The sequence below is a fragment of the Phodopus roborovskii genome, unplaced genomic scaffold (genome assembly GCF_943737965.1).
Source record: "Phodopus roborovskii unplaced genomic scaffold, PHOROB, whole genome shotgun sequence".
Taxonomy (NCBI): Eukaryota; Metazoa; Chordata; class Mammalia; order Rodentia; family Cricetidae; genus Phodopus; species Phodopus roborovskii.
The window spans coordinates 7,924,479-7,935,467 of NW_026126651.1; positions in this window are offsets into that span (position 1 = coordinate 7,924,479).

Sequence of the window (10,989 nt, forward strand, 5' to 3'; positions counted from 1 at the left end):
AAGAGATGAAGGCACACGGATCAGAAACCCATTCCTTCACAGGCTTAAAAATTTCCCATAAAAACATTAAGCTGGAAGCCATAATTTAAGCGCAGTGAACCTGATGCAGTCCCATGCAGGCTCTGGGCTCACAAAATTTATCTTCTTCTAAGCACATAAAGTATGTCTCAATAAATATGAGAAAATTGCAATAACTCCTTGCATCCTATCTGACCATCAATGAACTAAAGCTGGATATCAAATTCATGGAAACTGAACAAATGACCGCTGAAGAAAAATGGGTCAAGGCAGAAATTAAGAAAGAAATCAAAGAATTCTAGAATTGAATGAAAATGAATTCACAACATATCCAAATTTGTATGACACAATGAAGGCAGTTCTAAGAGGTAAGTTCATGACACTAATTGCCTACAAAAAAAAAAAAAAATACTGGAGGGACATCATACTAACTTAACAGTACACCTTAAAGTTTCAGAACAAAAGAAGAAATCACATCCAAAAGGAGTGGGCAGCAAGAAATGAACTCAGGGCTGAAATTAATAAAATAAAAACAAGCAAAATAATATAACAAATTAATGAAACAAAGGGATGATTCTTTATGAAAATAGCCAAATTAACTGAAAGGCAGAAAGAGAATATCAAAATTAACAAAAATAGAAATGAAAAGTGGGGTATAGTAAACATCAATGAAAAGTATGATGTAATAGGCACTGAGTACATCCGGAGAACCCTAGGGATATACTTTTAAAACCTGTATCCACCATATTGAAAAAATGGAAAGAAATGGATAATTTTCAAGATAGATTCCCAAATACCAAAGTTAAATCAAAATCAAATAACTAATCTAAACAGACCCATAGCCCTAGTGAAATCAGAGCAGACATTAAAAGTCTCCCAACCAAAAGAATCCTAGATGATTTTAGTGCAGAGTTTTTTTATTGTTGTTGTTTTTATAAGATATTCAAAGAAGAGTTAATGCCATTGCTCCTGAAATTATCTCACAAATAGAGTCAGAAGGAACATCGCCCAATTCATTTTATAGTCTATTAAAGATGATACAGAGCTTTTTGTTTTCTTAGTCTGTGACTGGCTTGAGTAATAATATGGTGTTTTCTAACATTAACCACATTATCCCAAATGGCAATAACTGTTCCCTCTTTATACTGGAAAAGTATTAATATGAGTATAATCATGCATAAATGACTCTATTTGCTCACCCCATAGACATCTCAGTGGCTTCCACAGCTTGGCTATTGAGGACACTATTTTGTTTTATAGGAAAACAGTTATCTTTGCATTAATGTTGATTCAATTTGTGGCAGATAGTAAGCGTAGTGGTGCTAGACCACAAGAAAGCTCTAATTTGTAATGTTCTTGGCAACCTCCACTCTGCTTTTCATAATGTGTGTCCTAACATTTGTCCTTGTCAACTGTACATACAAGGTTATCCATGTCCTTGCCAATATGTGTCATTTCATCTTTTCTCATAGTAGGCAACCTGTTATCTATAACATAAAATTGAATGGAACATTAACCCTTTTCCCCCTTTCTGTGATGTTATTATCTCCCTTACATTGATATTAAGAAGGTTGTCATGTAATTTTTTATCACATAACACTCCATACTTTCCCAAATAATTTGGTATCTTAAAAACATTAGTATTTCTTTCAAAACTGCAAGCTGCTTTTGAACACATTCACTTGTCATTTCTCCATTTCAAAGACATTGTCAGGGGGATTGGGAGTTAAAAGACAGCGTCATCTATGTAACAAATTACTAATGGTATGATGCCTGCACTATCTATGCCAACACTATTCAGTAGACAGACAATGAAAAGACATATTGCTTTGAATTTTGTTTTTATTTTCAAGAGAGCAAGTGGATGGGAATTTGTCAGCGTCCTGCCAGGCAAATTCTGTTTTGCTGCAATGTTTGGATTCTCTCAGCTACTCTGTGCGAAGTCTGATTACATTGGTGCGTTTTCACAGTTAGGGTTTTTGCAATAACATCTATATTTTAATAGAAACGAATTCCTAAACTCCTTCCTCTCCCCATTTCAGGAATTTTAAACTAAGTAGAACAAAAGAAAAACCCAGTGCACCTATCAGAGTTGTCACTCTGCTGTCATGGGAAACAGTTGTGACATTGGTGTTGTTTTGGTTCAGACACCTATTCATAGAAAAGCAAGATGGGAAAATATTTCCTGCCATGAGAGTTCCTTTTTTAATGTGAATTTTTATTTCTTTTTAATTATTTTAAAATATTTAAGCCTTCTTCTTGATCTTAAAGATCGTGTACCTTGGGGTTGGGGATGGATGATGTGTGAGTGAGTCTAAGGATAATGAAATAATCAGTGACTGAAACCATTTTCCCATCATCCTTTGTTCTTAGTATTCTTTGTAACCCTTATGAGAGCCATTTTCTTTGGAAACCCCAGACTTTCATTTGAAATTTTTTCTTGTATAAAAACATCCACAGGTCAGTAAATTTAGAGGGTTAAGAAAAACAAAACAAAACCAAAACCCACAAAAAGGAAAATAAGATTGAAGGGCTTTTATTTTTCTTTTATAGTTGTGTAAAAAATGGAGAAAAAACATAAAAAGCAGAATTTTAGTGTGAAGACATTTTTTGCTATAATCATTAGTTTTAGAGGCATTGCTACTTTAGTGTGTGTACAGAGTCCATTCCGTCATCTATCCTCAAGTATCTTCAATTTTTATCATGAATTCCCTTTTAATCAACTGTAGGTTATTTAAAATAAACTCCCACAACTTTACGAAAACCAGAAAAAGAAACAAAGAAAGAAAGAAAGGAAGGAAGGAAGGAAGGAAGGAAGGAAGGAACGAAGGAAGGAAGGAAGGAAGGAAGGAAGAGAGGAAGGAAGGAAGGAAGGACATATTGGCTGCTGAAAGCCAGTAAGGAATTAAAACTATACTGGAAGAACTTGTAAGAATTACATGCTGAGAAATTCAGTAAGTCAGAGCAACAAGATCCATGAGTTCCTTCAAATTATCCAACAAGTGTGTGAAATACAACCTCCTGGTGTCATCTCTCTCTGAGAGTCATTTTTACTTTGAAACATGCTCTGTGCAAAGTGAAGTCACATTCTGAGTCAGGCTCTGTACCTGAGCCTACAACGTGTTTGGCAATACCTTTCTTTAAAATTTATAAGTAAAAGGCTATTTACTGTATTTATTAGCAACTTGTATTGTCCCCTTTGAATCAGTGTACAAGTAAGAAGATTTGGTTAATTTTGGTAGTAACTTCTGAACTGTTTTATGTAGTAGGTATTAATCCCCTTTCTCAAAAATGGATGGTCAGACTGTTTTCCATAAGTTGGCTCTTTACTCTGGAAATGGCTCATTTTGCTATGTACAAGACTTGTAGTATTATGTAATCCAATTTGTAATCTTTGGTGTTATTTCCTTTGGAGTTATTTTCTGAAGGCTCTTGCCTGTGCATGTCTTAAGTTATTATTTATGGGCTTTTGTTTTGGACTTCCTATATTTCAAGTCTTTGACTCAATTTCAGTTGATGTCTGTGAAGGATGAGAAATAAATCTTTAATCAAATTCTCTTGTGTCTATCTTCAAGTTTCCTATAATCTTTTGAAGATACTATTTTGATTTCCAAGGCATGAATTGTTAATATTTATTTTATTTTTATTCATGCATATGTATATGTATCTGTGTTGTGTATGTCAAATCTGTGTGGATGCCCACAGAGGTCAGAAGTGGGCTGGATTTACAGGTTTCTGTGAGCCACGGAAGTTGCATGTTAGATACTGAACTCGAATTCCCTTAATTAAGCTGTCATATATTCAGTACTTCTGATACATATTTCATCATTAGCCTGTTACATTCATTTTGTTCTATCATCATGCTGTTCTTGTCACTATGGCTCTATAGTTGAATTTGAGGTCATTAATTGTGATATCTTCTGTTGTGCTCTTTCTGTTTAGGATTGCTTCATTTACTTGCAGTCTTTCACAATTCTACGTGAACTTAAGGGTATTTTGTTTTAATTTTATGATGGGGCTTGCATTAAGCTCCATTAAAAGACCACTTTTAATTATATAGACCTTTCCAAAATATTGTCATCCATAAGTCTGGGAGAGCTTTCTGTCTTATAGTGTCTACATTCTTAGGTGTTAGAGGTATAAAAGTAAAATTACCCTAAAAATTCCTCATTTAAACTAGCTATGATTAAGAAAATAAATGATGAGAAATTTTGGTGAGGATATGTGACAGAGAATTCCTTTTTGAAAGTTAGTAATATAAATTGGTACAGATACTAGAGTGTTTTGTAAAAAAAAAAAATGCTAAAAATGGAAGTACTATTTGATCCAGTTATAACACCTCTGAGAATATACCATAGGGATACTTACACATCCATCCATATATGTAACTACAATGTTCACAATGGATACAAATGGCACCAGAATGTCCACGAACAGAAAAACAGATAAATAAAATACGTTGCATGAGCAAAATGGAATTTTAAGTACGTTTAAAGAATAATGAAATCATGGCATATTCAGTGTAGTGAATGGAACTTGAAATTACATGTTATTAAAAATAATCTCAGAAATATAAATTCTGCTTTTCCCCCCTCTCACATAAATCTCATAGATTTCTATTTGTACTTGTGTGTATGGGAGGGGTTATGGCTCATTAAGCTGTAAAGGCTGATGGAAGAGGAGAGAAAGATCTTATGGGAGGTAGAGGAGGTGGGAAAATCTAATAAGATTCATGTCACTTGCAGGTGAAGAGGAAGATACTGAGAAAAGGGAAGGGACCAGCAGAGGGGTATCAAACAGATGAGGGAGGAGCAGGACCAATAAATAAAACAGCCTCAATGAAACCCTCTATGCGTGTGTGGATGCAAAGCTGTTTGATGTCTACTTTGCTCAGACAGCTCACCCTCCTGGTGGCAGCTTTGCTTTGCTTTCTGGGAAAGATGGGTAAAACTGCCATTTTCATGAGCATCATCCATCTCTCTCGGGGACTTAAAGAACTTGAAAGGTTTCTCCTAACAGTTCTGAATGGGGAAGTCTTTGTTCAGGTTCAACAAGGGAACTGTTTGCCTCTGCCATATTTCTCTGCAGTCCACAGAGACTGGGGTCTTGATGTCTCTCTGTAAGGGTGACGCTAAAGTGGTAAAGTCAAGCTTCAGTTCCTGTGTGAGGTCTAGGATGCCAAGAGAAAAGATTCACATGGATAATTTGAAAATTACAAGACAAAATATAAATCTCTAAGGTAGATACAAGCTTATTTGCTAATATGCATAATACAAATTAAGGATATAATACTTCCCCTTTCAGAATAAAGTTAGCAATTCCCCTGTGAAATTAAATATTTTAATTTCCACATATAAACATATGTGTATATGGTGTGTGTGTGTATATATATATATATATGTGTGTGTGTGTGTGTGTGTGTGTGTGTGTGTGTGTGTGTGTAATGCATATGAAGTGATTTTCTGAGATGTGAAACCTGCGGCTTTAAATGTAACATTCATGTCCAAATTTCAAGAAAATTGTGTGTGCTTTCTCTCACATTTAATGAGGTTATTGCAAATAAAATGTATCCCCTAGATATTTTGTAACTACTGAGAAAATTCCAAGACTTACTATTACAGTTCTCAGTAATGAATAATTGATGATGACTAATTGGATAAAAAAATGAAAAAAATTAAGAAGTTCATGGTTGTATTGCATAAGCCATTAGATTTGGTCCTGGGAGTTTAGAATGTTTTAAATTAAGAGCTATGAGAACATGTCAAGAATATGTACAGTAGCCTGTAGTGAAAAACGAAACTATTTGAAGTCATCCCTAGAGTTCATTCTATTTTTAGTACTTAATTGGTACTTTAGTGATTTACAAAACTGGTGAGAAGTTCCTTGTAAATATAAATTTACAAGGAAAATCTTTAATTATAGCCATAAATGTAGGAAGATATTCATGAAACATGGTTTTCCTGGGAAATTCTAGTATGCATGGACTATTGTGTTCGAAGCAAATTCATCAGCAGACACACTTGGCAGTTAAGCTGTCATGTATGTGATGTAAATTATGGATCTGGGCAGAACTAAATATGCAAAAGGGACCTGGAGAAATAGTGTAAGCTCAGAGGAGGGATGGGGAAATGGCTCTCCCATCTTCACGGGTATATGTAAGGCTTGCAGAAAATACTCAGAGAGTAGACATAGAGAAATACTTAATGTACCAAAACTTATGCTAGGTTGAAGAAAGCATTGTTACCACCTTTCCTTGGAGAAGGTACTGGAACAAGTGGAATGGGAAATAACACCCCACACAGTAAAATGAAAGTTTACTGATACTGTAGTTACACCACTATCACTATGTCAGAAAATATTTTTAAAATCCAAAATATCACATAGCCGGAGAAAATATTAATTCCAAGAATAAGCAGTATTGTAAAAACACAGCCAGACAATTCCAACAGTGAGACAAATCTAAGAGCAACATCATGATAAACCAACCTGAAAGTCAACACTTTAATTTCCTACTCGTGAAGAAACGCGCACCATCCAACATCCTATCTGAGACTCCAGCAGACTTAGGTACCCTCATGGAACGTGGAAATAATTCTATAGCTGATATAATCAGTTATAGTTGAAAGAAAGACAATTTTATTATCAGCATGCATCAGAATAAGATAAGATGAACTGCTACTTAAGAGCTAAAATGTCCACTAACAAGAAGATATCATATGAAATACAAATAAAGAAAATATGGGGCCCCCAGTTGAGAAAATTAAGTCCACTACAAAAATGTCTCTCAAAATGGGAACAAAACATAGGATGTAAAAGTCAATGAACTTTATGTTAGAAGATATAAATGTTGGTTCTGGGTGTAAAATATCTGAAAGAAAAAAAAAACCACCGTGCAGATTCAACAGTATATTTGCAAAATGAAACCAGTAACTATGGGTATGAAATAGTAGATACTATTAAATCTTAATAACAGGGAAGAAATAAGGCCAAGAGAAAAATCAATAGTTTCTGAAGGAAGTCTGGAACTCCAGCCAGAATTTCATCATACAAACATTGCTGTGAACCAAAGAGTAAGCAAGGCTTTTTTCTAGGGCCATAGATCTTGAAAATTTGATGAGAATTTTCAATTATGAGTTCAGGACTAACGTTAATGTGCTCTCAGGGGGATGGATCCATCTTAGTACTAGCTGCCAACGTTCAAAAAAGTATCCCCGACCCATAAAAGTTGACTCAATACAGAGTTATAATCTAGTAAGATAAGCAAAGATCACCTGTAAAAAACAATGGTGATGGTTAATGCCAATTGTCGTCTTGATGAGATCTAGCATCATCTAAGAGACAAGCTTATAGAAGTATCTAAAGTAGGTTACCCCTGGGCACACTTGTGAGGGATGTTCTTGACTACCCACTGTGGGCATTTCCATTCCCTGTGCTGGATTCCTGGACTCTATCAACAGGAGGAAATAGACCGAACACATTCATCTCTTTTTGAAATTTATTTAATTTTTAAATTCATTTTACATACCAACCACAGCTCCCCTTCCCTTCCCTCTTCCTGTTCCTCACCCCCCACACACACCATCCCCACCCCAAATCACCTGCCATTCACTTCTCAGAAAGAGTAAGGCCTACCAAACTTTTCCCAGATCCTTCCCACCCCCCTTAGCCCAGACCCTTTCTTGCTCTCTTTCATTAGAAAGCAAGCAGGCATCCTGGAATAATAATAATAATAATAATAATAATAATAATAATAATAATAATAATAATAAAAACAACTAGATAAAATAAAAACAAGCAAACTAGAATAGGACAAAAGAAACAAAAAAAGAGCAAAAAAAAGCAGAAACATATGCATTAAATTAATTTTCTTAATTTTTGTCTCCATTTACAAGATCTATAATAAAGGAACACCGTCACTTAAAAAAGAAAAGAAAAAGCACAGGAAACACATATAGGTAGAGGAGGCATATTCACACACGTGGAAATCCCATAAACACAGAAATGAAAAGCCGTCCCATATCAGAAAGGAAAGAAATAAAAACAAAACCCTGTAAGGTAAGGAAATGAGAAAAACGAAGCGTTATGGACAAAAGTCCTCCAAAGGAAACTGAGTTTATTTTGCGCTGGCCTTCTACTACTGTCTCACTGAGACTCCGACAGAGGACACTAGTGTTCCTTTGCAAGAAGTCATCAGTTAGAGCTAGCTTCTAGGTTAGGGATGGAGGCTTGTCTCAACTTCCTCTCCAAACGCTGGTGCCCTATCTGGCTGTGACCTGCAGAGGCTGCCACAGGCTCTGTGAGCTGATGTGCGCATCATTCCTGTTGTCTCTAGACCTTGTTGCCTTGGTACCCTCCATCTCCTCTGGCTCTCGAAAGCTATCAACCTCTTCTGCAGAATCCCATAAGCCTGAGGCGACAGGAAGTGGGAGGGACCTTGGAACGCTCTAGCACATTTGAATTATTGGATAATTAGCTTAATTCAGAATTTGTTTTCCACAAGACTTTTGTTTTTATTTTTACTTTTTTTTTTTTTTTTTCAAAATGAAGGTGAAATAAGGACACTTTATGAACAGGCCCTGTGAAGTCCTTACCACCAATCCTGCCTTTAAGAATCCCTGAAGTCAGCTCACCAGGTGAGATCACTTGTTGATCTTGGAGAGAAACAGAGTTTGATTCCCAGCACCCATGTGGTGGCTTACAACCAGGAGAAGATGATAGTAGTTGGCCCATGCAATGTCTTCAGAAGATCATTTGAAATAATGTCCACGTCTTACAGAATTTTTAGAGGTAAGAAGAGAAACGGGTGATTTTATCTTAGGTTTTAGGATATGCCTGACACTAAATGGACCGTGCTTCTTAGCTATGGTTGAGAGGACTGGACCAGGTCCATGTTGAACTTCATCATTATAAAGTTGATTTTATTTTTGTAAGCGACAACAAATGGCTCCGTGTAGCAAAATCATTTTCACACCTGGATCCCACTTTCAAGGTTAGCTGACTGTTTAAACAGTGACCTTGGTAAAGTCTCTTCCAGCATTTCAACATACAAGGATGTTTTCTTAGGAGAGAGTTCAGAATTTAAAGCCTTCCTCAGCAGTGGCTACAAGACATTTTTCTTTAAGAAGCAACACAGAGGGTTGTTGCTGGAAGGCTGTTCAGAATCAACATTCTGAGATTTCTCAACTTCTACTTAATGAAGCTTTTCATTTTTTTTAAAGTAGTCTATGCCTGGGGGCTTTCTAATCTAAGGCAGTCAACAGGGAATCCAAGAGTCCAAGAGCCTCTTACTTTAACACGCATAAAGCACACTATAACCTGATGCCTTTAGACAGTTCGTTTTGAAGATGCGCGACTGGAAAGGCAGGTTAAAAAAAAAGTCTCCCCAGCATCTCACAACTGGGGAGAGAAATGAAGCATTGTGTGGGAATATTACACAAGTTGTGCATGAGGAAGGAAATCTTATTTACATACCATGCATTGAAAACATCTGCTGCTCAAGTCCCTTGGCTACTTTTACACTTCAGTATTTGTGTTTGCTTATTTTATCATGGGAAGTATTTTACTTCGTGCACCTTTAAAATGCATGTGTGGTAAAAATCTTTCTTGCCATGCTTTCCATGCATTAATTGTACTAAATAATTTTAAGGGTCCCTCTTATTGTGATGAAAAATTTTCATGTAATCATGTCTACTTTCGTTGAAATTTTAGACACATGCAGAGTATCATTGTCCTGCGGGTTCTCAAAGTTTCAGTACCTGTTGATGAATTAAAGTTATAAAAACATTTTCATTTCATTTTTGTGATGGTATAAGCCAGGCCAACATTCATTCTTCTTTATGTGGTTTTAGTGTTTTCTTAGTCTCTTTTGCTGAAGACACTATTTCTTTTCCCATTGCGTGTTCTTCACATTTCCTTCAAGTGTCGGTTCATTTATTTTATTCATCTTAGCCAATACCACTGTGCTTTTTAAAACAAATTCTTTTATTATTTGAGATTATGACATAATTACATCTCCCATTTCCCTTTCCTTCCTTCAAACACTTCTCTGATCTTTTCCAAATTCATGTCTTTTTCTGATTAGTTGCTGCTACAAACACACACAACTCCAAATAATTAAACGCAACCTTCTCATTCAGTCTGTGTAATCTGTGTAATGTTACTTGTGTGTATGTTTTGGGGGATGGTTTCTTACCATTGAATAGTCAGTTGCTGTGCTTTTAATTGGGGAGGCCTATTTCTTTCTCTTCTAGCATTCCGTAGTTTCTTGTAGTTCCTTGTGGAGCCATGCGGCTCCCTTGGGTTTCCCCTGTGTTAGCATGCCATTATTGTTTCTCGTTTAGCTCATGTCTAGGCACTCATGTTGGTGAGAACGTACGGGTATATCTTGTAACGTCACTAGTAGACACAGTCTCAGAGGAAACTCTCTGACCTGCTGGTTCTTACATCTTCTGCAACATTCCCTGCACCTAAGGTGCCAAAGTTGTTTTGTTCATGTAGCCATTGTCAAAGGGCTCTACAACTCTTCACTCTGATTGGTTGTAGTTTTCTATAATAGTCTCTGCCTGTTGTAAAGAAAGGTTAGGTGGCCTTGACAAGGGCTAAGGAATATACTTATCTGTGGGTGTTTAGAATGTAACTAGGGATCCTTCTGCTTTAATACAGTAGATTCTTGGTTCAACTAGAGCCTTTGAATAAAAACACCTTGTATTTTCATCAGCATGATCATTTAATTGATTTCTTGACTTGGTTTTTATTTCTAACTTGTGAATTTAGGATGCCAGGATTGTAAAGACTCATGATCCCTGGTTATATTCTGGCAAAAGTTAGTAAATAGCATACAGGAAGATTTTTAATTTTGTTAGACATTCTAGTAAGTTCTTTAACTTCATTAAATATTTAATCTCCAAAGTATCAAAGAACAGTTTATATTTTGGACAGTGTGTCATGTATTCTAGACTGGCCCGGTACTAG